The 26,816-nt window shown below is 40.6% G+C and overlaps 1 long non-coding RNA gene across 4 annotated transcripts in view; it reads left to right on the forward strand.

Annotated features, from left to right (window-relative positions):
* Window positions 1-643: 643 nt before the first annotated feature.
* The window catches only part of LOC126990207 (uncharacterized), a 43,142-nt gene continuing 16,969 nt past the window's right edge, over window positions 644-26,816 (forward strand). For 3 of the 4 annotated variants that reach the window (XR_007744112.1, XR_007744113.1, XR_007744115.1), the window contains exons 1-4: window positions 644-742; window positions 2,965-3,081; window positions 6,630-6,696; window positions 25,175-25,249. This is a non-coding gene — a long non-coding RNA (uncharacterized LOC126990207). The remainder of the gene's footprint in view (window positions 743-2,964; window positions 3,082-6,629; window positions 6,697-25,174; window positions 25,250-26,816) is intronic. The other variant, XR_007744114.1, reaches the window with a different exon arrangement.

Raw genomic sequence — 26,816 nt, forward strand, 5'->3', positions numbered from 1 at the left:
ATTGATAATTTTGAGATGTAAGCATAAATATAGAGATAAAATAACTCGTATATTGGCTAAAGCAAGCCAGTATGCGTCCTGGGATATGGTACAGGGCACACAAGGACACAGTATAATCGTGTTGAAGGGGTTAAACCCATTACTACTTGTCGTTCCCGGTTCTCTTACCAACAAAACCCTATGAATATCCCCTTATTACAGGCCCTTCCTTCCTCTAAGTGTGAAATATGAGAAAAAAATCATCACTCCCACAAACCATTTCATGATATATATATATATATATATATATATATATATATATATATATATATATATATATATATATATATATATATATATATATATATACACATCATCTCATTTGTCATCACATTATGCAGCATATATTTTGTGTAGAGAGAGAGAGAGAGAGAGAGAGAGAGTTATGCTTTCACAGTTATTGAGAAAATTTCTAAAGCTGAGAAAGTAAAGAGATTATTTTTAAGATGAAAGAAAAAGTGAGCAAGTATGGCACCAGAATTAAAGCTCTCTCTCTCTCTCTCTCTCTCTCTCTCTCTCTCTCTACCAATATCTATCTATATATTTTTTTACCTTGAAAATAATTTATTATCTCAAAAAATCCCAATTATTTTACAGCTGACTTATTTCCTTACCCTGTTTACAGAGGAAGAAGAGGAGGAAGAAGAAGAGAAGATGAAGAGAAGATGAAGAGGAAGAAGAGGAGGAGGAGGATAAGGACTTGGTGAGTGTTCAAATCAATTCTCTTTCCATTGCAAACTTCTTCCTTCCTTCCTTCCTTCCTTCCCTCTTGGCTCTTAGACCACTGAATAAAGAAAGGAGAGACAGAAGAGATGGTTAGATTATGATAATGCATTGCAACACCCAAACTCACATGTAATATTTAAGTCTTTTGTTGAGGTTTGGGGCATTTCCAGGGGTAGTTTTATGAGGCTGGTGGTGGTGTGACCCTTCCTCTGTGCTATGAAGCTAAAAAACACACATTTGACATGTTTTTTGTAGGAGTTTAGGGCATTTCCAGGGGTAGTTTTATGAGGCTGGTGGTGGTGTGACCCTTCCTCTGTGCTATGAAGCTAAAAAACACACATTTGACATGTTTTTTGTAGGAGAATAGTGCATTTCCAGTGGTAGTTGTATGAGCCTGGTGGAGTAGTGACCATTCCTCTGTGCTATGAAGCTAAAAACACATTTGACATAGAGGGTAGCAGGACGCCTATCAGGTCAGGGGCAAGAACAACACATGTTATCAGGAGTGGCCATACAGGACGCGGGTAGCAGGTGCTTGAGGAACCTGCTACCTGCGTCCTGTATGGCCACTCCTATTAGATAACGTGTTTGTTCTTGCCTCTGACCCACTAGGCGTCCCGCTACCCTCTACTGGGAACTCGCAGGGAGGGTTTAGCACCAGCGGCAAGTTACGCTAGTCCTCCCTGCAAGTATTTAGCAACCAAAGGGTTAATTTACAGTCCTTGATAGAGAGAGACTATAGAATATCTTATCCAGTGCTGTCTTTCCCAATACAAGACTTTGACAGTGGACACATATTTGCAGGGGGGCTTTGTGGTGCAGTGGTTAGCACACTCGGGTCACAACCGAGAGAGCCCGGGTTCGATTCCCAGGCGGAGTGGAAAAATTTGGGCGGCTTTTCCGATACCCTACATAGCCCCTGTCCACCCAGCAGTGTACCAGGTATTAATCAGGGGTTGTGTCCCGTCTCCTGGGGTCTGTTCCCTTCTATAATTCCTTCCCCCTCCTGTCTGTCTCCGGCATATGACCACAGATGTTGTGCTGCCCACAAAACCAAACTTTCCAAACTTAATAATTTGTGGGTTGTGTCATAACCTTGAAATAGTCATAGGTGGAGGGCATCATAGCTGAGGATCCCCTGTACAGTGCCTTGAATATGTAGCTTTCTGGATAATAGCAAAATTTGTCACTAAAGAAATAATCGCCTAAGCAGGGTTGGCAATGATTAAATCAAATTGATTTAATCAGATGATTAAATCTTTGATTTCTTTACTAAAAAATCATGATTGTTATTACCAAACAAAATCATGATTTTTTTTTTATTTGATTTTTTTTAGTAAAAGTATTCCATGAGTTAAATGGTGTGCTCCAAAGATGGTAAAGGAAAACAACGTATTCATTTGCAATGATTAATTTATTCTTCAAGGTATATACCACAAAACAACAAGAAGAATCCTACATTATTATAAATTTATAAGTAGGCTTTGACAATTGATATGAATTAATCCTTGAACTCACTATTTAAAGTTTTGAACTCTCGATATAAAGTTATTGTACTTGCTAAAGTCCTGCTCTTGCCTTTCCTCCAACACTGAGGGAATTTTAAAAAGATAGGTTAGTAAGCTTTGGTCTGCCAGCTGATCAGCTGCAGGAAAACCCTTTTTCAGGTTAACCCTTTGAATCTCACTTTGTATGTCTCTGGTAAAGCAAAGAAAGCAACAGGACTTAACAAGCATACACGTAGATGCCACTGAGCTGGTAATCTCACAAAAGCAAACTGCCGAGGCACTGACTGTGACTGACCAACTGGTGGAAAATACATGTACTGAGTTTAGTGAGTTCTCTTGTGCTAATGTTGCCAACTGTTTCAGATATCAATATTCAACAGAAAGGACATATTTTATGAAATTAATGGAATATTGAGTTCCATATAGTTTTTTTGGGGGGGTGGCTTCGTGGTGCAGTGGTTGGCACTGCCTCAAAGTATAGGCCTGGCTGTATGTGTAGAGTTATATGAGGGGAGAGAGAGAGAGAGGGAGGGTAGAGGAAGAAAAGTATGTAAAAAAACAAATATGAGAGAGAGAGTATCAATTAATTATCTTAATTATACAGCCCTTGATAGAGAGAGAGATTTCATAATATATTATCCCATGCTGTCTTTCCCGGTACAAGACTTTGAGAGTGGACACATATTTGCAGGTTGGTGTAGCAGTGCCGGGAGGTTCCATAACACAGGGCACTCCTCACCTCAACAACAGTCTCTTCACCGACAAGTAATTCTTCACCAACAAGCTTTTCAGCAGCTTGGAGAAATAGGTAAGCTTTCTCTACTCACTTCCTGCCCTGCCTTCATTACCCCCGCCAGAAGCCCCCAAAGGGTGAACCCGTTATATTGAGCTGTAAAATGTTCAGCAGCTCACTTAGTAACCCATTGTGTTGTAAAATGTTCAGTACATCCCCTTGCTTAGAGGGAAAGGCCTTTTAACCCAGTGGTTGTAGCAGTGGGGATCATGTTTCTTAATGGTCCCCCAAGCGAGAAAAATGAGAAAAAATCACCCCTCACACAAACCATTTCATAATACATATCAAAGCATTTGTGATCAGTTTACACATCATCTATTTTGGGGGGTTTAAATCATGGCACAAATTTGGCCCGTTTGCTACACGGTAAAGCCTTAATTTGGCCCGTTGCTACTACACGGTAAAGCCACAAATTTGGCCCGTTGCTGCTACACGGTAAAGCCACAAATTTGGCCCGTCGCTGCTACCGGGTAAGAAACATGATCCCCGCAGCTACCGTGTTAAGCATAGGATGCATGATATATGTTTGCCAAAGTGCTTACTACACACTGGATACATATTATGCATGCAAAATTGGTTTTGCTTTATAATATAGTTAGATTAATTTGATTTATTTATTCAGCCCTTGACAGAGAGGAAAGTAATATTTCTTATTGTACAAGGGACTTACCACAGACATGTCGCCAACCTGATTTTGTATAAGTTTAAACCCAGGAATAAGTCACCTCCAATCCTGGCATCAAAGTTCCTTAAGCCCCTAACTCACTCACCTGTGCTAATGCAGGAGTCAAGTCATCATTATACAGTAAATATTGGTGGGAAAAAGACTCCTGATACTGGCCGCATCATGTGTGGAAATACATATTAAAAGGAAGCCTAGCCAGCAGGGAGGGAGGAGGAGGCTCACTACATGGTTTGGTCTCAAAAGCTAACAGGCTATATTTTCACCTGCAAGGGTAGATATATATTTTTCTGCTTACTTTTTGCCTTATTTTACAGCCTTTGACAGAGAGGAAAGTAACACACACAAACTGATCACAAATGCTTTGATATATAATATGAAATGGTTTGTGTGAGGGGTGATTTTTTCTCATTTTTCTTGCTTGGAGGGACCATTAAGAAACATGATCCCTGCCACCACCGGGTTAAGTTAAAGTTTTCTAACGAAAGAATTGCTACATTACATTTGTAAGTCACTGACACAACAAAAACACTCACCACCATCACTTTGTTGATGCGTCATGGACAGCGATATTAGGTAGGGTTAGATACACGGGAGCCAAGGTTCAGAGGAGCTGCTTCGTGCAGACTCCTATGTTCTTATGTCACTGGACGAGGTGGAAGGATGCTTGGGTGCCATAGTAGGGGTCAAATGCAGTGTGTGTATTCCAGAGAAACGTTCCACTCACAGTGCTGGCTAGCTTCAGACTGAGGAGAAAGACAGCGTCTCCGCCATAGCAGGGCACGATAACAGAAAACCTTATTCCGATAACCGATAACTGATAATGAAAACCTTAACAACACCTGCGCCGATCCGAGATCGCCACGCCGCCAAATTTCAAATGTCGCTATTGAATATAACAAGCTTTCAGCCATAAACTCAGCATAATCATCATTTTATATATGAAAACATGCAGAATTAAATGGTGCACATAAAGAAACTCACTACGGCCAGGCCAAAACAACACCCCGCACCGTATCCGAGATCGCCACGCCGCTTAAATTTCAAATGTCGCTATTGAATATAACAAGCTTTCAGCCATAAACTCAACATAATCATCATGTATTATATATGAAAACATGCAGAATTACATGGTGCACATAAAGAAACTCACTACGGCCGGGCCAAAACAGCGCCTCTGCTGTGTCCGAGATCTCAGCGCTAAATTTCAAATGTCGCTATTGAATATAACAAGCTTTCAGCCATAAACTCAACATAATCATCATGTATTATATATGAAAACATGCAGAATTACATGGTTCACATAAAGAAACTCACTACGGCCGGGCCAAAACAGCGCCTCTGCTGTGTCCGAGATCTCCACGCTAAATTTCAAATGTCGCTATTGAATATAACAAGCTTTCAGCCATAAACTCAACATAATCATCATGTATTATATATGAAAACATGCAGAATTAAATGGTACACATAAAGAAACTCACTACGGCCGGGCCAAAACAACACCCCGCACCGTATCCGAGATCGCCATTCGCGCTAAATTTCAAATGTCGCTATTGAATATAACCAGGTTTCAGCCATAAACTCAACATAATCATCATGTATTATATGTGAAAACATGCAGAATTACATGGTGCACATAAAGAAATTCACTACGGCCGGGCCAAAACAGTGCCCTGCGCCGTATCCGAGATCGCCACGCTCTCCAAATTTCAAATGTCGCTATTGAATATAACAAGCTTTCAGCCATAAACTCAGCATAATCATCATTTTTATATATGAAAACATGCAGAATTAAATGGTGCACATAAAGAAACTCACTACGGCCAGGCCAAAACAACACCTCGCACCGTATCCGAGATCGCCACGCGCGCCAAATTTCAAATGTCGCTATTGAATATAACAAGCTTTCAGCCATAAACTCAACATAATCATCATGTATTATATATGAAAACATGCAGAATTACATGGTGCACATAAAGAAACTCACTACGGCCGGGCCAAAACAGCGCCCTGCGCCGTATCCGAGATCGCCACGCGCGCCAAATTTCAAATGTCGCTATTGAGTATAACAAGCTTTCAGCCATAAACTCAACATAATCATCATGTATTATATATGAAAACATGCAGAATTACATGGTGCACATAAAGAAGTATAAATTAATTGATAATTTTGAGATGTAAGCATAAATATAGAGATAAAATAACTCGTATATTGGCTAAAGCAAGCCAGTATGCGCGTCCTGGGATATGGTAATGTACGGGGCACACAAGGACACAGTATACTCGTGTTGAAGGGGTTAAACCCATTACTACGTGTCCTTCCCGGTTCTCTTACCAACAAAACCCTATGAATATCCCCCTTATTACAGGCCCTTCCTTCCCTCTAAGTGTGAAATATGAGAAAAAAAATCATCACTCCCACAAACCATTTCATGATATATATATATATATATATATATATATATATATATATATATATATATATATATATATATATATATATATATATATATATATATACACATCATCTCATTTGTCATCACATTATGCAGCATATATTTTGTGTGTGTGTGTGTGAGAGAGAGAGAGAGAGAGAGAGAGAGAGAGAGAGAGAGAGAGAGAGAGAGAGAGAGAGAGACAGTTATTGAGAAAATTTAAAGCTGAGAAAGTAAAGAGATTATTTTTAAGATGAAAGAAAAGTGAGCAAGTATGGCACCAAAATTAAATCTCTCTCTCTCTCTCTCTCTCTCTCTCTCTCTCTCTCATCTCTCTCTCTCTCTACCAATATCTATCTATATATTTTTTTACCTTGAAAATAATTTATTATCTCAAAAAATCCCAATTATTTTACAGCTGACTTATTTCCTTACCCTGTTTACAGAGGAAGAAGAGGAGGAAGAAGAAGAGAAGATGAAGAGGAAGAAGAGGAGGAGGAGGATAAGGACTTGGTGAGTGTTCAAATCAATTCTCTTTCCATTGCAAACTTCTTCCTTCCTTCCTTCCTTCCTTCCTTCCTTCCCTCTTGGCTCTTAGACCACTGAATAAAGAAAGGAGAGACAGAAGAGATGGTTAGATTATGATAATGCATTGCAACACCCAAACTCACATGTAATATTTAAGTCTTTTGTTGAGGTTTGGGGCATTTCCAGGGGTAGTTTTATGAGGCTGGTGGTGGTGTGACCCTTCCTCTGTGCTATGAAGCTAAAAAACACACATTTGACATGTTTTTTGTAGGAGTTTAGGGCATTTCCAGGGGTAGTTTTATGAGGCTGGTGGTGGTGTGACCATTCCTCTGTGCTATGAAGCTAAAAAAACACATTTGACATTAGAGGGTAGCAGGACGAGGCAAGAACAAACATGTTATCTAATAGGAGTGGCCATACAGGACGCGGGTAGCAGGTAAGCTTGGAGGGAACCCGCTACCTGCGTCCTGTATGGCCACTCCTATTAGATAACGTGTTTGTTCTTGCCTCTGACCCGCTAGGCGTCCCGCTACCCTCTACTGGGCCCGAATTTACAATAAATCTTTAACCGCTAAGTTTGACTTTAGGGCGAGTTTAACTTTATTCTTCATCTTATCCCTCATAAGTTGATCTTAGCTGACGAGATATTTTAGGCGGGCCCAAACCCGTCTTAAGGAGCCTAAGTCGAACTTCAGTCGCCAAGATGGCCGAACGTCAACAAGCCCGTCAGCGCCTAGAGAAGACTTTTCAAGAGCGAAGAGACGTTCTGAATACTTTGAGTGACGCAGAACTATTGAAACGCTACAGACTGGACCGTGCAGGAGTACTGTTCGTAACGGATTTGGTGAGAGGGGCCCTGCAAAGCCCTACTTCAAGGAGTTTTGCATTGACACCCGAAATGAAAGTAATTATTACACTGCGTTACTTAGCAACGGGGAAAATGCAGATGTGTAACAGTGATGATCTTGGTCCATCACAGTCGTCAGTAAGCAAAGCGATCACCGATACCCTCAAGGCTCTTACACAGCCAGCCATACTTGTCCAATTCATTCGATTTCCTCGCACCGTCCCTGAAATCCGAGAGAAACAACAAGAATTTGTGCAAGTTGCAAACTTCCCTGGCATTGTTGGTGTAATAGATTGCACGCATGTCAGGATACCCCCAGGGAATATGAAGCAGACTATGTCAACAGGAAGAATTTCCATAGCATAAACACACAATTAGTGTTTGATGCCAAATATAATATTCTTAATGTTGTAGCTAATTGGCCTGGGTCCACTCATGATGCTCGTATTTGGCGTGAGGGTGGCCTCAAACGCATGTTTGAGGATCATCGTATACCACCGGATTCATGTCATCTATTAGGGGACAGTGGCTACCCTTGCAGACGGTATCTGTTGACTCCCTTCCCTTTACTATGTGTAGAGTGTGGCAGTCTCTCCAATTCACTCCCCTTTTCCTCTTGGGAGAAGTGAAAGCGGCAATATTTTCCATGATTACCTCGTCAGAGGGCGGGTGATGCAAGAATGAGGAAGACGAACAGGAACGCGTGTCCGTGTTTACATTCAAGAGAAAAAAAAAAGAATATCACCATGCGCGGATGATAAACGTAACCTTTATTTTATAAATACTACCTTATTATGCCCATATTTCTGAAGTATATCATCATATAACATTGATAAAGTAGTATTACTACATATTCAATCACTGAAGTGTCGCAATTCTGCAATTTAAAAAATACATCTTTTGCCAGGACAAATTTTCAAACTGGATCAGCTGCTGAGTGAAGTTGAACTTATTTTACATTTAAGCTCAGCTATAAGTTAAACTTGAGATTCAGTGGAACTTTTAAGTTAAAGATTAAGATTAATTGTAAATTTGGGCCCTGGAACTCGCAGGGAGGGTTTAGCACCAGCGGCAAGTTACGCTAGTCCTCCCTGCAAGTATTTAGCAACCAAAGGGTTAATTTACAGTCCTTGATAGAGAGAGACTATAGAATATCTTATCCAGTGCTGTCTTTCCCAATACAAGACTTTGACAGTGGACACATATTTGCAGGGGGGCTTTGTGGTGCAGTGGTTAGCACACTCGGGTCACAACCGAGAGAGCCCGGGTTCGATTCCCAGGCGGAGTGGAAAAATTTGGGCGGCTTTTCCGATACCCTACATAGCCCCTGTCCACCCAGCAGTGTACCAGGTATTAATCAGGGGTTGTGTCCCGTCTCCTGGGGTCTGTTCCCTTCTATAATTCCTTCCCCCTCCTGTCTGTCTCCGGCATATGACCACAGATGTTGTGCTGCCCACAAAACCAAACTTTCCAAACTTAATAATTTGTGGGTTGTGTCATAACCTTGAAATAGTCATAGGTGGAGGGCATCATAGCTGAGGATCCCCTGTACAGTGCCTTGAATATGTAGCTTTCTGGATAATAGCAAAATTTGTCACTAAAGAAATAATCGCCTAAGCAGGGTTGGCAATGATTAAATCAAATTGATTTAATCAGATGATTAAATCTTTGATTTCTTTACTAAAAATCATGATTGTTATTACCAAACAAAATCATGATTTTTTTTTTATTTGATTTTTTTTAGTAAAAGTATTCCATGAGTTAAATGGTGTGCTCCAAAGATGGTAAAGGAAAACAACGTATTCATTTGCAATGATTCATTTATTCTCTTCAAGGTATATACCACAAAACAACAAGAAGAATCCTACATTATTATAAATTTATAAGTAGGCTTTGACAATTGATATGAATTAATCCTTGAACTCACTATTTAAAGTTTTGAACTCTCGATATAAAGTTATTGTACTTGCTGCAAAGTCCTGCTCTTGCCTTTCCTCCAACACTGAGGGAATTTTAAAAGATAGGTTAGTAAGCTTTGGTCTGCCAGCTGATCAGCTGCAGGAAAACCTTTTCAGGTTAACCCTTGAATCTCACTTTGTATGTCTCTGGTAAAGCAAAGAAAGCAACAGGACTTAACAAGCATACACGTAGATGCCACTGAGCTGGTAATCTCACAAAAGCAAACTGCCGAGGCACTGACTGTGACTGACCAACTGGTGGAAAATACATGTACTGAGTTTAGTGAGTTCTCTTGTGCTAATGTTGCCAACTGTTTCAGATATCAATATTCAACAGAAAGGACATATTTTATGAAATTAATGGAATATTGAGTTCCATATAGTTTTTTGGGGGGGGTGGCTTCGTGGTGCAGTGGTTGGCACTGCCTCAAAGTATAGGCCTGGCTGTATGTATAGAGTTATGAGGGGAGAGAGAGAGAGAGAGAGAGGGAGGGTAGAGGAAGAAAAGTATGTAAAAAAACAAATATGAGAGAGAGAGTATCAATTAATTATCTTAATTATACAGCCCTTGATAGAGAGAGAGATTTCATAATATATTATCCCATGCCGTCTTTCCCGGTACAAGACTTTTTGAGTTGACACATATTTGCATGTTGGTGTAGCCGTGCCGGGAGGTTCCATAACACAGGGAACTCCTCACCTCAACAATAGTCTCTTCACCGACAAGTAATTCTTCACCAACAAGCTTTTCAGCAGCTTGGAGAAATAGGTGTTCTTTCTACTCATTTCCTGCCCTGCCCTTCATTGCCCTGCCAGAAGCCCCCAAAGGAACCCCTTTATAGTGAGCTGTAAAATGTTCAGCAGCTCACTTAGTAACCCAGTGTGTTGTAAAATGTTCAGTACATCCCCTTGCTTAAAGGGAAAGGCCTTTTAACCCAGTGGTGGTGGTGGTAGCAGCGGGGATCATGTTTCTTAACCCGGTAGCAGCAGGGATCATGTTTCTTAACCCGGTAGCAGCGGGGATCATGTTTCTTAATGGTCCCCCCAAGCGAGAAAAATGAGAAAAAAATCATCCCTCACACAAACCATTTCATAATACATATCAAAGCATTTGTGATCAGTTTACACATCATCTATTTTGGGGGGTTTAAATCATGGCACAAATTTGGCCCGTTGCTGCTACACGGTAAAGCCACAAATTTGGCCCGTTGCTGCTACCGGGTAAGAAACATGATCCCCGCAGCTACCGTGTTAAGCATAGGATGCATGATATATGTTTGCCAAAGTGCTTACTACACACTGGATATATATTATGCATGCAAAATTGGTTTTGCTTTATAATATAGTTAGATTAATTTGATTTATTTATTCAGCCCTTGACAGAGAGGAAAGTAATATTTCTTATTGTACAAGGGACTTACCACAGACATGTCGCCAACCTGATTTTGTATAAGTTTAAACCCAGGAATAAGTCACCTCCAATCCTGGCATCAAAGTTTAAGCCCCTAACTCACTCACCGGTGCTAATGCAGGAGTCAAGTCATCATTATACAGTAAATATTGGTGGAAAAGACTCCTGATATTGGCCGCATCATGTGGAAATACATATTAAAGGAAGCCTAGCCAGCAGGAGGGAGGAGGAGGCTCACTACATGGTTTGGTCTCAAAAGCTAACAGGCTATATTTTCACCTGCAAGGGTAGATATATATTTTTCTGCTTACTTTTTGCCTTATTTTACAGCCTTTGACAGAGAGGAAAGTAACACACACAAACTGATAACAAATGCTTTGACATATAATATGAAATGGTTTGTGTGAGGGGTGATTTTTTCTCATTTTTCTTGCTTGGAGGGACCATTAAGAAACATGACCCCTGCCACCACCGGGTTAAGTTAAAGTTTTCTAAAGAAAGAATTGCTACATTACATTTGTAAGTCACTGACACAACAAAAACACGTCCTCACACTCACCACCATCACTTTGTTGATGCGTCATGGACAGCGATATTAGGTAGGGTTAGATACACGGGAGCCAAGGTTCAGAGGAGCTGCTTGTGCAGACTCCTATGTTCTTATGTCACTGGACGAGGTGGAAGGATGCTTGGGTGCCATAGTAGGGGTCAAAATGCAGTGTGTGTATTCCAGAGAAACGTTCCACTCACAGTGCTGGCTAGCTTCAGACTGAGGAGAAAGACAGCGTCTCCGCCATAGCAGGGCACGATAACAGAAAACCTTATTCCCGATAACCGATAACTGATAATGAAAAACCTTAACAACACCCTGCGCCGTATCCGAGATCGCCACGCTCGCCAAATTTCAAATGTCGCTATTGAATATGACAAGCTTTCAGCCATAAACTCAACATAATCATCATGTATTATATATGAAAACATGCAGAATTAAATGGTACACATAAAGAAACTCACTACGGCCAGGCCAAAACAACACCCCGCACTGTATCCGAGATCGCCACGCGCTAAATTTCAAATGTCGCTATTGAATATGACAAGCTTTCAGCCATAAACTCAACATAATCATCATGTATTATATATGAAAACATGCAGAATTACATGGTGCACATAAAGAAACTCACTACGGCCGGGCCAAAACAGCGCCCTCTGCTGTGTCCGAGATCGCTGCCGCTTAAATTTCAAATGTCGCTATTGAATATAACAAGCTTTCAGCCATAAACTCAACATAATCATCATGTATTATATATGAAAACATGCAGAATTAAATGGTGCACATAAAGAAACTCATTACGGCCGGGCCAAAACAGCGCCCTGCGCCGTATCCGAGATCGCCACGCGCCAAATTTCAAATGTCGCTATTGAATATAACAAGCTTTCAGCCATAAACTCAGCATAATCATCATGTATTTTATATGAAAACATGCAGAATTAAATGGTACACATAAAGAAACTCACTATGGCCGGGCCAAAACAACACCCGCACCGTATCCGAGATCGCCATTCGCGTTAAATTTCAAATGTCGCTATTGAATATAACAAGGTTTCAGCCATAAACTCAACATAATCATCATGTATTATATATGAAAACATGCAGAATTACATGGTGCACATAAAGAAATTCACTACGGCCGGGCCAAAACAGTGCCCTGCGCGTATCCGAGATCGCCACGCGCCAAATTTCAAATGTCGCTATTGAATATAACAAGCTTTCAGCCATAAACTCAGCATAATCATCATTTTATATATGAAAACATGCAGAATTAAATGGTGCACATAAAGAAACTCACTACGGCCAGGCCAAAGAACACCTCACCGTATCCGAGATCGCCGCGGTGCCAAATTTCAAATGTCGCTATTGAATATAACAAGCTTTCAGCCATAAACTCAACATAATCATCATGTATTATATATGAAAACATGCAGAATTACATGGTGCACATAAAGAAACTCACTACGGCCGGGCCAAAACAGCGCCTCTGCTGTGTCCGAGATCGCCGCGCTAAATTTCAAATGTCGCTATTGAATATAACAAGCTTTCAGCCATAAACTCAACATAATCATCATGTATTATATATGAAAACATGCAGAATTAAATGGTGCACATAAAGAAACTCACTACGGCCGGGCCAAAACATCGCCCTGCGCCGTATCCGAGATCGCCACGCCGCAAAATTTCAAATGTCGCTATTGAATATAACAAGCTTTCAGCCATAAACTCAGCATAATCATCATGTATTATATATGAAAACATGCAGAATTAAATGGTACACATAAAGAAACTCACTGCGGCCGGGCCAAAACAACGCCCGACCGTATCCGAGATCGCCATTCGCTAAATTTCAAATGTCGCTATTGAATATAACAAGGTTTCAGCCATAAACTCAACATAATCATCATGTATTATATATGAAAACATGCAGAATTACATGGTGCACATAAAGTAATTCACTACGGCGGGCCAAAACAGTGCCCTGCGCCGTATCCGAGATCGCCACGCCGCCAAATTTCAAATGTCGCTATTGAATATAACAAGCTTTCAGCCATAAACTCAGCATAATTATCATTTTATATATGAAAACATGCAGAATTAAATGGTGCACATAAAGAAACTCACTACGGCCAGGCCAAAACAACACCTCGCACCGTATCCGAGATCGCCGCGTGTGCCAAATTTCAAATGTCGCTATTGAATATAACAAGGTTTCAGCCATAAACTCAACATAATCATCATGTATTATATATGAAAACATGCAGAATTACATGGTGCACATAAAGAAACTCACTACGGCCGGGCCAAAACAGCGCCCTCTGCTGTGTCCGAGATCGCCTCTCTCGTGAAATTTCAAATGTCGCTATTGAATATAACAAGCTTTCAGCCATAAACTCAACATAATCATCATGTATTATATATGAAAACATGCAGAATTACATGGTGCACATAAAGAAACTCACTACGGTTGGCCAAAACAGCGCCCTCTGCTGTGTCCGAGATCGCCGCGCGCGCTAAATTTCAAATGTCGCTATTGAATATAACAAGCTTTTAGCCATAAACTCAACATAATCATCATGTATTATATATGAAAACATGCAAAATTAAATGGTGCACATAAAGAAACTCACTACGGGGCCAAAACAGCGCCCTGCGTATCCGAGATCGCCATTAATTTCAAATGTCGCTATTGAATATAACAAGCTTTCAGCCATAAACTCAACATAATCATCATGTATTATATATGAAAACATGCAGAATTACATGGTGCACATAAAGTAATTCACTACGGCCGGGCCAAAACAGTGCCCTGCGCCGTATCCGAGATCGCCACACTCGTCAAATTTCAAATGTCGCTATTGAATATAACAAGCTTTCAGCCATAAACTCAGCATAATTATCATGTATTATATATGAAAACATGCAGAATTACATGGTGCACATAAAGAAACTCACTACGGCCAGGCCAAAACAACACCAAGCACCGTATCCGAGATCGCCGCGAGAGCCAAATTTCAAATGTCGCTATTGAATATAACAAGGTTTCAGCCATAAACTCAACATAATCATCATGTATTATATATGAAAACATGCAGAATTACATGGTGCACATAAAGAAACTCACTACGGCCGGGCCAAAACAGCGCCCTCTGCTGTGTCCGAGATCGCCGCGCGCGCTAAATTTCAAATGTCGCTATTGAATATAACAAGCTTTCAGCCATAAACTCAACATAATCATCATGTATTATATATGAAAACATGCAAAATTAAATGGTGCACATAAAGAAACTCACTACGGCCGGGCCAAAACAGCGCCCTGCGCCGTATCCGAGATCGCCACGCGCGCCAAATTTCAAATGTCGCTATTGAATATAACAAGCTTTCAGCCATAAACTCAGCATAATCATCATGTATTATATATGAAAACATGCAGAATTAAATGGTGCACATAAAGAAACTCACTACGGCCAGGCCAAAACAGCGCCCTCTGCCGTATCCGAGATCGCCATTCGCGCTAAATTTCAAATGTCGCTATTGAATATAACAAGGTTTCAGCCATAAACTCAACATAATCATCATGTATTATATATGAAAACATGCAGAATTACATGGTGCACATAAAGTAATTCACTACGGCCGAGCCAAAACAGTGCCCTGCGCCGTATCCGAGATCGCCACGGGTTCCAAATTTCAAATGTCGCTATTGAATATAACAAGCTTTCAGCCATAAACTCAACATAATCATCATGTATTATATATGAAAACATGCAGAATTAAATGGTGCACATAAAGAAACTCACTACGGCCAGGCCAAAACAACACCTCGCACCGTATCCGAGATCGCCGCGTGTGCCAAATTTCAAATGTCGCTATTGAATATAACAAGGTTTCAGCCATAAACTCAACATAATCATCATGTTGAGCCATAAACTCAACATAATCATCATGTATTATATATGAAAACATGCAGAATTACATGGTGCACATAAAGTAATTCACTACGGCCGGGCCAAAACAGTGCCCTGCGCCGTATCCGAGATCGCCACGCTCGCCAAATTTCAAATGTCGCTATTGAATATAACAAGCTTTCAGCCATAAACTCAGCATAATTATCATTTTTATATATGAAAACATGCAGAATTAAATGGTGCACATAAAGAAACTCACTACGGCCAGGCCAAAACAACACCTCGCACCGTATCCGAGATCGCCGCGAGAGCCAAATTTCAAATGTCGCTATTGAATATAACAAGGTTTCAGCCATAAACTCAACATAATCATCATGTATTATATATGAAAACATGCAGAATTACATGGTGCACATAAAGAAACTCACTACGGCCGGGCCAAAACAGCGCCCTCTGCTGTGTCCGAGATCGCCGATCGCGCTAAATTTCAAATGTCGCTATTGAATATAACAAGCTTTCAGCCATAAACTCAACATAATCATCATGTATTATATATGAAAACATGCAGAATTAAATGGTGCACATAAAGAAACTCACTACGGCCGGGCCAAAACAGCGCCCTGCGCCGTATCCGAGATCGCCACGCGCGCCAAATTTCAAATGTTGCTATTGAATATAACAAGCTTTCAGCCATAAACTCAGCATAATCATCATGTATTATATATGAAAACATGCAGAATTAAATGGTACACATAAAGAAACTCACTACGGCCGGGCCAAAACAACACCCCGCACCGTATCCGAGATCGCCATTCGCGCTAAATTTCAAATGTCGCTATTGAATATAACAAGGTTTCAGCCATAAACTCAACATAATCATCATGTATTATATATGAAAACATGCAGAATTACATGGTGCACATAAAGAAATTCACTACGGCCTGGCAAAACAGTGCCCTGCCGTATCCGAGATCGCCACGCCGCCAAATTTCAAATGTCGCTATTGAATATAACAAGCTTTCAGCCATATACTCAGCATAATCATCATTTTATATATGAAAACATGCAGAATTAAATGGTGCACATAAAGAAACTCACTACGGCCAGGCCAAAACAACACCTCGCACCGTATCCGAGATCGCCATTAGTGCAAAATTTCAAATGTCGCTATCGAATATAACAAGCTTTCAGCCATAAACTCAACATAATCATCATGTATTATATATGAAAACATGCAGAATTACATGGTGCACATAAAGAAACTCACTACGGCCGGGCCAAAACAGCGCCCTCTGCTGTGTCCGAGATCGCCGCGCGCGCTAAATTTCAAATGTCGCTATTGAATTTAACAAGCTTTCAGCCATAAACTCAGCATAATCATCATTTTTATATATGAAAACATGCAGAATTAAATGGTGCACATAAAGAAACTCACTACGGCCAGGCCAAAACAACACCTCGCACCGTATCCGAGATCGCCGTGTGTGCCAAATTTCAAATGTCGCTATCGAATATAACAAGCTTTCAGCCATAAACTCAACATAATCATCATGTATTATATATGAAAACATGCAGAATTACATGGTGCACATAAAGAAACTCACTACGGCGGGCCAAAACAGCGCCTCTGCTGTGTCCGAGATCGCCACGCTAAATTTCAAATGTCGCTATTGAATATAACAAGCTTTCAGCCATAAACTCAACATAATCATCATGTATTATATATGAAAACATGCAGAATTAAATGGTGCACATAAAGAAACTCACTACGGCCGGGCCAAAACAGCGCCCTCTGCTGTGTCCGAGATCGCCGCGCTCTAAATTTCAAATGTCGCTATTGAATATAACAAGCTTTCAGCCATAAACTCAACATAATCATCATGTATTATATATGAAAACATGCAGAATTAAATGGTACACATAAAGAAACTCACTACGGCCGGGCCAAAACAGCGCCCTGCGCCGTATCCGAGATCGCCACGCGCCAAATTTCAAATGTTGCTATTGAATATAACAAGCTTTCAGCCATAAACTCAGCATAATCATCATGTATTATATATGAAAACATGCAGAATTAAATGGTACACATAAAGAAACTCACTACGGCCGGGCCAAAACAACACCCCGCACCGTATCCGAGATCGCCATTCGCGCTAAATTTCAAATGTCGCTATTGAATATAACAAGGTTTCAGCCATAAACTCAACATAATCATCATGTATTATATATGAAAACATGCAGAATTACATGGTGCACAAAGAAATTCACTACGGCCGGGCCAAAACAGTGCCCTGCGCCGTATCCGAGATCGCCACGCTCGCCAAATTTCAAATGTCGCTATTGAATATAACAAGCTTTCAGCCATAAACTCAGCATAATCATCATTTTTATATGTGAAAACATGCAGAATTAAATGGTGCACATAAAGAAACTCACTACGGCCAGGCCAAAAGAACACCTCGCACCGTATCCGAGATCGCCGCGTGTGCCAAATTTCAAATGTCGCTATTGAATATAACAAGGTTTCAGCCATAAACTCAACATAATCATCATGTATTATATATGAAAACATGCAGAATTACATGGTGCACATAAAGAAACTCACTACGGCCGGGCCAAAACAGCGCCCTCTGCTGTGTCCGAGATCGCCGCGCGCGCTAAATTTCAAATGTCGCTATTGAATATAACAAGGTTTCAGCCATAAACTCAACATAATCATCATGTATTATATATGAAAACATGCAGAATTAAATGGTGCACATAAAGAAACTCACTCCGGCCGGGCCAAAACAGCGCCCTGCGCCGTATCCGAGATCGCCACGCGCGCCAAATTTCAAATGTCGCTATTGAATATAACAAGCTTTCAGCCATAAACTCAGCATAATCATCATGTATTATATATGAAAACATGCAGAAGTAAATGGTACACATAAAGAAACTCACTGCGGCCGGGCCAAAACAACGCCCCGCACCGTATCCGAGATCGCCATTCGCGCTAAATTTCAAATGCCGCTATTGAATATAACAAGGTTTCAGCCATAAACTCAACATAATCATCATGTATTATATATGAAAACATGCAGAATTACATGGTGCACATAAAGTAATTCACTACGGCCGGGCCAAAACAGTGCCCTGCGCCGTATCCGAGATCGCCACACTCGTCAAATTTCAAATGTCGCTATTGAATATAACAAGCTTTCAGCCATAAACTCAGCATAATTATCATTTTTATATATGAAAACATGCAGAATTAAATGGTGCACATAAAGAAACTCACTACGGCCAGGCAATACCACCACCACGCACCTTATCCGAGATCGCCGCTTGTGCCAAATTTCAAATGTCGCTATTGAATATAACAAGGTTTCAGCCATAAACTCAACATAATCATCATGTATTATATATGAAAACATGCAGAATTACATGGTGCACATAAAGAAACTCACTACGGCCGGGCCAAAACAGCGCCCTCTGCTGTGTCCGAGATCGCCGCTCGCGCTAAATTTCAAATGTCGCTATTGAATATAACAAGCTTTCAGCCATAAACTCAACATAATCATCATGTATTATATATGAAAACATGCAGAATTAAATGGTGCACATAAAGAAACTCACTACGGCCGGGCCAAAACAGCGCCCTGCGCCGTATCCGAGATCGCCACGCCAAATTTCAAATGTTGCTATTGAATATAACAAGCTTTCAGCCATAAACTCAGCATAATCATCATGTATTATATATGAAAACATGCAGAATTAAATGGTACACATAAAGAAACTCACTACGGCCGGGCCAAAACAACACCCCGCACCGTATCCGAGATCGCCATTCGCGCTAAATTTCAAATGCCGCTATTGAATATAACAAGGTTTCAGCCATAAACTCAACATAATCATCATGTATTATATATGAAAACATGCAGAATTACATGGTGCACATAAAGAAACTCACTACGGCCGGGCCAAAACAGTGCCCTGCGCCGTATCCGAGATCGCCACGCTCGCCAAATTTCAAATGTCGCTATTGAATATAACAAGCTTTCAGCCATAAACTCAGCATAATCATCATTTTTATATGAAAACATGCAGAATTAAATGGTGCACATAAAGAAACTCACTACGGCCAGGCCAAACAACACCTCGCACCGTATCCGAGATCGCCAAGTGCCAAATTTCAAATGTCGCTATCGAATATAACAAGCTTTCAGCCATAAACTCAACATAATCATCATGTATTATATATGAAAACATGCAGAATTACATGGTGCACATAAAGAAACTCACTACGGCCGGGCCAAAACAGCGCCTCTGCTGTGTCCGAGATCGCTGCGCTTAAATTTCAAATGTCGCTATTGAATATAACAAGCTTTCAGCCATAAACTCATCATAATAATCATTTATATATGAAAACATGCAGAATTAAATGGTGCACATAAAGAAACTCACTACGGCCAGGCCAAACAACACCTCGCACCGTATCCGAGATCGCCGCGTGTGCCAAATTTCAAATGTCGCTATCGAATATAACAAGCTTTCAGCCATAAACTCAACATAATCATCATGTATTATATATGAAAACATGCAGAATTAAATGGTGCACATAAAGAAACTCACTACGGCCGGCCAAAACAGCGCCTCTGCTGTGTCCGAGATCGCCGCCGCTAAATTTCAAATGTCGCTATTGAATATAACAAGCTTTCAGCCATAAACTCAACATAATCATCATGTATTATATATGAAAACATGCAGAATTAAATGGTGCACATAAAGAAACTCACTACTGCCGGGCCAAAACAGCTCCCACTTCTGTGTCCGAGATCGCCCGTCGCTCTAAATTTCAAATGTCGCTATTGAATATAACAAGCTTTCAGCCATAAACTCAACATAATCATCATGTATTATATATGAAAACATGCAGAATTAAATGGTGCACATAAAGAAACTCACTACGGCCGGGCCAAAACAGCGCCCTGCGCCGTATCCGAGATCGCCAATCGCGCCAAATTTCAAATGTTGCTATTGAATATAACAAGCTTTCAGCCATAAACTCAGCATAATCATCATGTATTATATATGAAAACATGCAGAATTAAATGGTACACATAAAGAAACTCACTACGGCCGGGCCAAAACAACACCCCGCACCGTATCCGAGATCGCCATTCGCGCTAAATTTCAAATGTCGCTATTGAATATAACAAGGTTTCAGCCATAAACTCAACATAATCATCATGTATTATATATGAAAACATGCAGAATTACATGGTGCACAAAGAAATTCACTACGGCCGGGCCAAAACAGTGCCCTGCGCCATATCCGAGATCGACAAGCTGTCCAAATTTCTTATGTAGATATTGAATATAACAAGCTTTCAGCCATAAACTCAGCATAATCATCATTTTTATATATGAAAACATGCAGAATTAAATGGTGCACATAAAGAAACTCACTACGGCCAGGCCAAAAGAACACCTCGCACCGTATCCGAGATCGCCTCGAGAGACAAATTTCAAATGTCGCTATTGAATATAACAAGCTTTCAGCCATAAACTCAACATAATCATCATGTATTATATATGAAAACATGCAGAATTACATGGTGCACATAAAGAAAATCACTACGGTTGGCCAAAACAGCGCCCTCTGCTGTGTCCGAGATCGCCACGCTAAATTTCAAATGTCGCTATTGAATATAACAAGCTTTCAGCCATAAACTCAACATAATCATCATGTATTATATATGAAAACATGCAGAATTAAATGGTGCACTTAAAGAAACTCACTCCGGCCGGGCCAAAACAGCGCCCTGCGCCGTATCCGAGATCGCCACGCGCGTCAAATTTCAAATGTCGCTATTGAATATAACAAGCTTTCAGCCATAAACTCAGCATAATCATCATGTATTATATATGAAAACATGCAGAATTAAATGGTACACATAAAGAAACTCACTGCGGCCGGGCCAAAACAACTCCACGCACCGTATCCGAGATCGCCATTCGCGCTAAATTTCAAATGTCGCTATTGAATATAACAAGGTTTCAGCCATAAACTCAACATAATCATCATGTATTATATATGAAAACATGCAGAATTACATGGTGCACATAAAGTAATTCACTACGGCCGGGCCAAAACAGTGCCCTGCGCCAGATCCGAGATCGCCACGCCACAAATTTCAAATGTCGCTATTGAATATAACAAGCTTTCAGCCATAAACTCAGCATAAGTATCATTATTGTATATGAAAACATGCAGAATTAAATGGTGCACATAAAGAAACTCACTACGGCCAGGCCAAAACAACACCTCGCACCGTATCCGAGATCGCCGATAGAGCCAAATTTCAAATGTCGCTATTGAATATAACAAGGTTTCAGCCATAAACTCAACATAATCATCATGTATTATATATGAAAACATGCAGAATTACATGGTGCACATAAAGAAACTCACTACGGCGGGCCAAAACAGCGCCCTCTGCTGTGTCCGAGATCGCCGCTTAAATTTCAAATGTCGCTATTGAATATAACAAGCTTTCAGCCATAAACTCAACATAATCATCATGTATTATATATGAAAACATGCAGAATTAAATGGTGCACATAAAGAAACTCACTACGGTTGGCCAAAACAGCGCCCTGCACCGTATCCGAGATCGCCACGCCGCCAAATTTCAAATGTTGCTATTGAATATAACAAGCTTTCAGCCATAAACTCAGCATAATCATCATGTATTATATATGAAAACATGCAGAATTAAATGGTACACATAAAGAAACTCACTACGGCCGGGCCAAAACAACACCCCGCACCGTATCCGAGATCGCCATTCGCGCTAAATTTCAAATGTCGCTATTGAATATAACAAGGTTTCAGCCATAAACTCAACATAATCATCATGTATTATATATGAAAACATGCAGAATTACATGGTGCACATAAAGAAATTCACTACGGCCGGGCCAAAACAGTGCCCTGCGCCGTATCCGAGATCGCCATTCGCGCTAAATTTCAAATGTCGCTATTGAATATAACAAGCTTTCAGCCATAAACTCAGCATAATCATCATTTTTATATATGAAAACATGCAGAATTAAATGGTGCACATAAAGAAACTCACTACGGCCAGGCCAAAACAACACCTCGCACCGTATCCGAGATCGCCGGTGCCAAATTTCAAATGTCGCTATCGAATATAACAAGCTTTCAGCCATAAACTCAACATAATCATCATGTATTATATATGAAAACATGCAGAATTACATGTTGCACATAAATAAACTCACTACGGTTGGCCAAAACAGCGCCCTCTGCTGTGTCCGAGATTGCCGCTTAAATTTCAAATGTCGCTATTGAATATAACAAGCTTTCAGCCATAAACTCAACATAATCATCATGTAAGTCTAGGTGAGTAGGGTAGTAGTAGCCTAGTATAGTAAAATCACTGAGAGCTGCGACCAAAATATATATATATATATATATATATATATATATATATATATATATATATATATATATATATATATATATATATATATATATTTATATATGTAGTGGGTATTGGGTATATCACACACACACACACACACACACACACACGTCAATATGGTCACTGGGCACAGCATGGTGAGCTCTCTTCCTCTCCTTGCCAGCCTCACTGGTTATTTGTTTTCCTGAGACATTTATTTACGATAATGACCATTTTTTAGTAAGTATTAAACTGTTTGCATGGAGAAAATAAGGAGAAAGAAAAGGTGTGAAATATGCACTTTAAATTTGGTATTGGCCAGCAGCCTCATCAGTGGCTGTCAGCCAGTGAGGAACAGGGAAAACTGACACGCTCTCCCTGTGGAAGGTGCTTCTCCTCAGCCAATCCATTTTAGTAGTACTGGGAATGAGGAGGCGCAACAGAGGTGAGCGGGGGAGGACAGGTCGACTGGTGTTCAGTAAAATTGTAAGATACGAATACCCTACGACGTGACGTGTTATATTAAGTGTTCGCAGTACTACATTATCAGCTGTAATTGCAGGAAGGTGGGTGGTGAGTTATGCGCATAGCTGGGCGTTATCGCGATACTTTATCGCTGATAACAAAATCGGGTTGTCGGCCATCCGCTGCTTATTTAAATATATATCGGTATCTTCGTTATTTTTGTAACCAAACTAGTGATAATCGCTACTTTTTTTCCGCCTCAGAAAAAAAAACACGTTGTCTCCTCCCTACTCGCATGCGTGGCCCGGGTGCCCGGTATTTTATGAAAAAACTTGGGGGTATGAATTATCTTTGGCGAAGAGATTTCGTACTTAGATCATCAACATTAAAATACTAGGTTGTTTTTTTATGTTAGACTCAAAAATGAATACATCAAAGAGAAAAATCTTTAGCTTTGCCCCAAAATGATTATTCACTACCTCAAATTTGATATTCCATATTCGTTTGTGAGCATGCCATGGTATTGAAGGCACCCGGTGTTGTGTTATTTGGTGTCCCATCGTCAAAAGCTGGCGCTTGTGTTAACAAACACTGGTCTCTCGTGAACTGCATGTTCATCAGAGTAAGCATAGACCTGTACAGTATCACAAAGCTTTTAACACATTAAGTAGTTGCTGGAAGGCTGAATCAGACATAGTACCACCATCTCGCTGTTTTAGAACGACACTCTGTACATATAAATACAACTCGTACAGAGTGTCGATCTAGAAACATCGGGGATGGTGGTAGTGGTACTGTATGTCTGATTCAGCCTTCCAGCAACTCTAAATTACGGTTAAAAAGCTTTGTGAGACTGTTCAGGTCTACGCTTGCTGGTCTGAGCATGTGCAGTTCACGAGAGACCAGTGTTTGTCGGTGGGGACGCCAAATAACACAACACCGGTTCAGGCGTTTCTAGTATTACCGTCCATATGTACGTGTCAACGTGTGGTTTTCAGATTTTGTAAGTTTTTAAAAATACAGATAATGAAAATATGAATTCATCTATGTTTTTTATTTGAAATATCAATATAGTATCATTTTTGCCTATCGGACTTATCGCTAGCTAGTATCGGAATTGTGGATTAGTATCGGTTATCGCCTATATTTGTGTTTCCAGTTAACGAATATCGGTTATCACCAATAAGGTTTTCCATTATCAGTTATCGGTTATCGGGAATAAGGTTTTCTGTTATCGTGCCCTGCTATGGTTATGCGAGCCAGGGTGGGCACCTGCTGGAGGCTAGGTGGGCGCGGGGTGGATAGGTTTAGTAGGGTTGAGTAAACGTGAGAATTACAATAACATTAATCCTCATGATTCCCTGGTAGCACGTATATAATTTGTTTAATATTATTAGGTAGTATTAATGGTTTATATGGATCATGTGTCCCTCGTTCAGTAAAAATAGTAGTAGTTGCTAATAGGCACACCTAACACAACCAAAATATGGGGTACACACTTGGCGCAGGGACTGTTTTGGGGCGTCATTGAAGGTAACGGGCTCAAGAGTGGCCTGTCCAGATATTTTGTTTTTTATTTATTGATGATCCACGAGACATCCTAGAGTTAAATCAAAGTATGTGGTTATCTTTGTATTCATTCCTACACACTCTGGTAATATCTCTGTGGGGTCTGATTCACTTATTAGAGTGAAATTCTATTGTGGAAAACAGCCTCAAATTCGTGTCACTGGTGAAAATGAAACTGATAATTTAAATTTTGCCACCATGAAATATATACAAATAGATAAATTTGAGTGACTTCACCTGCTTGATGTTTACACAGTTAATTGACACCAAACTTGATTTGCAGACACTACCAAACGAAGAAGAGGAGGAGGAGGAGGAGGACTGGGAAGAAGACGAGGAACACAGGAGGAGCCCATTGGTGAGTGTTAATTTATTTTTTTCTAAAATGGTTAACGAGCAATCAAGGAATTTTTATAATAAGGAGGGAAAGTGTGATGTTTTTTTGTAGTTTTGTTAAGTTGTCGAGGGGGAGAAGGCCCCCATTAGATAGCTTACACTATAGCTGGTCTGTTTCGTTAGGGGGGTCCATGGGCGCAAAGGGGGGATTATATACATCCATTTAGACTTTGTGGATCATTTTTAGTGGAGGTAATTCTCTCTCTCTCTCTCTCTCTCTCTCTCTCTCTCTCTCTCTCTCTCTCTCTCTCTCTCTCTCTCTCCATTATCTATCTTGGTCGCTTCCATTAAAATCTTTCTTATATTTTCTCCCTCTCAGCAACAGCTTTCTCCCTCTCTGTTCCGTCCTTCTTGGCTCGGGGGCCTCTTAAACAAGGCGTCACAGTGCAGGGCGGCGTTAACATGAGCCCAATCAGAGTGGGATGGACGCAGGAGAGGTTTGAATTCAATCTGGGTTTTGATGACACAATATTAACTATATCCTGGGATTGGTATTATAAGACACTTTTGCTTCTCATGTCAACTATGTTCTGTATTTCTGAAGGTCAAAGAGGGGGGCAATCGGGTTCTAATGAGTGTTTCTTCATGTTCAGGGTACAGAGGAAGGGTCACACTACCACCTGGTCATAAAACTATACTCCTGGAAATGTCAAAGACTCCTAGGAAAGCCTTGCCAAATATGGAAGATTAAATAGTTTGGAAAACCAGACCATTGTGTAGCGAGGTAGAGGAGGGAGGCCTTCCCCTACCTTCTGACAGCTGTCAAATGTCAGGCTGGGGAACACAATTAAATGACCTCTAAGGGCCGTACTTTAAAACCATCCGCCAAGGTCGGCGAATGCCTGGCGAAGTTACGCTTGGCGATCGTGTCGGTGAGGAAGCCCGTACTTTAAACACCCATTTTTCTCCAGCGGTGGCGATCGCCAGTCTCGGCGACCGAAAGTGATCGCCCGCGCTAACACTCCCAAAGCCTGCTAGATGTAGCACCGTGTCGACTAAAAAGCGCGGGAAATTTGTATGGTGCATATTCATCCTTCGCATACATTATATGCTGAGTACCCGCTTTGGGCACATCAGGGTCTCCTTCGACGAAATTTATCAAAAACATGACGGTAATTACTATTTTTCGTTTCGAAATATGTAGAAAAACAAAATATGAGGAATATATACATATATATGAAAAGGGCCTCTGACCCCACACCTGGGGAAAGGAATAAGGGAAAAAGGTAGGAATCGTTCTGACGAATGATCATGAATGTGGATGTGACATGGGTGTGGGTGGGTGGATATAAAGACAACGGCTGCCCTGAGATTAGCGCCTCACCCAGTCCTCAGTGGATTAGCGAGTGAAGAAAATTTATTAAGCCCTCGAGAAAAGAATGTGTGTACATGTCTGTGTGTGTGTGTACATGTGTGTGTGTATGTGTGTGTGTGTGTGTGTGTGTGTGTGTGTGTGTGTGTGTGTGTGTGTGTGTGTGTGTGTGTGTGTGTGTGTGTGTGTGTGTGTGTGTACATGTGTGTGTGTGTAC

This window comes from Eriocheir sinensis, unplaced genomic scaffold (assembly GCF_024679095.1).
Source record: "Eriocheir sinensis breed Jianghai 21 unplaced genomic scaffold, ASM2467909v1 Scaffold1493, whole genome shotgun sequence".
NCBI classification, from domain to species: Eukaryota; Metazoa; Arthropoda; class Malacostraca; order Decapoda; family Varunidae; genus Eriocheir; species Eriocheir sinensis.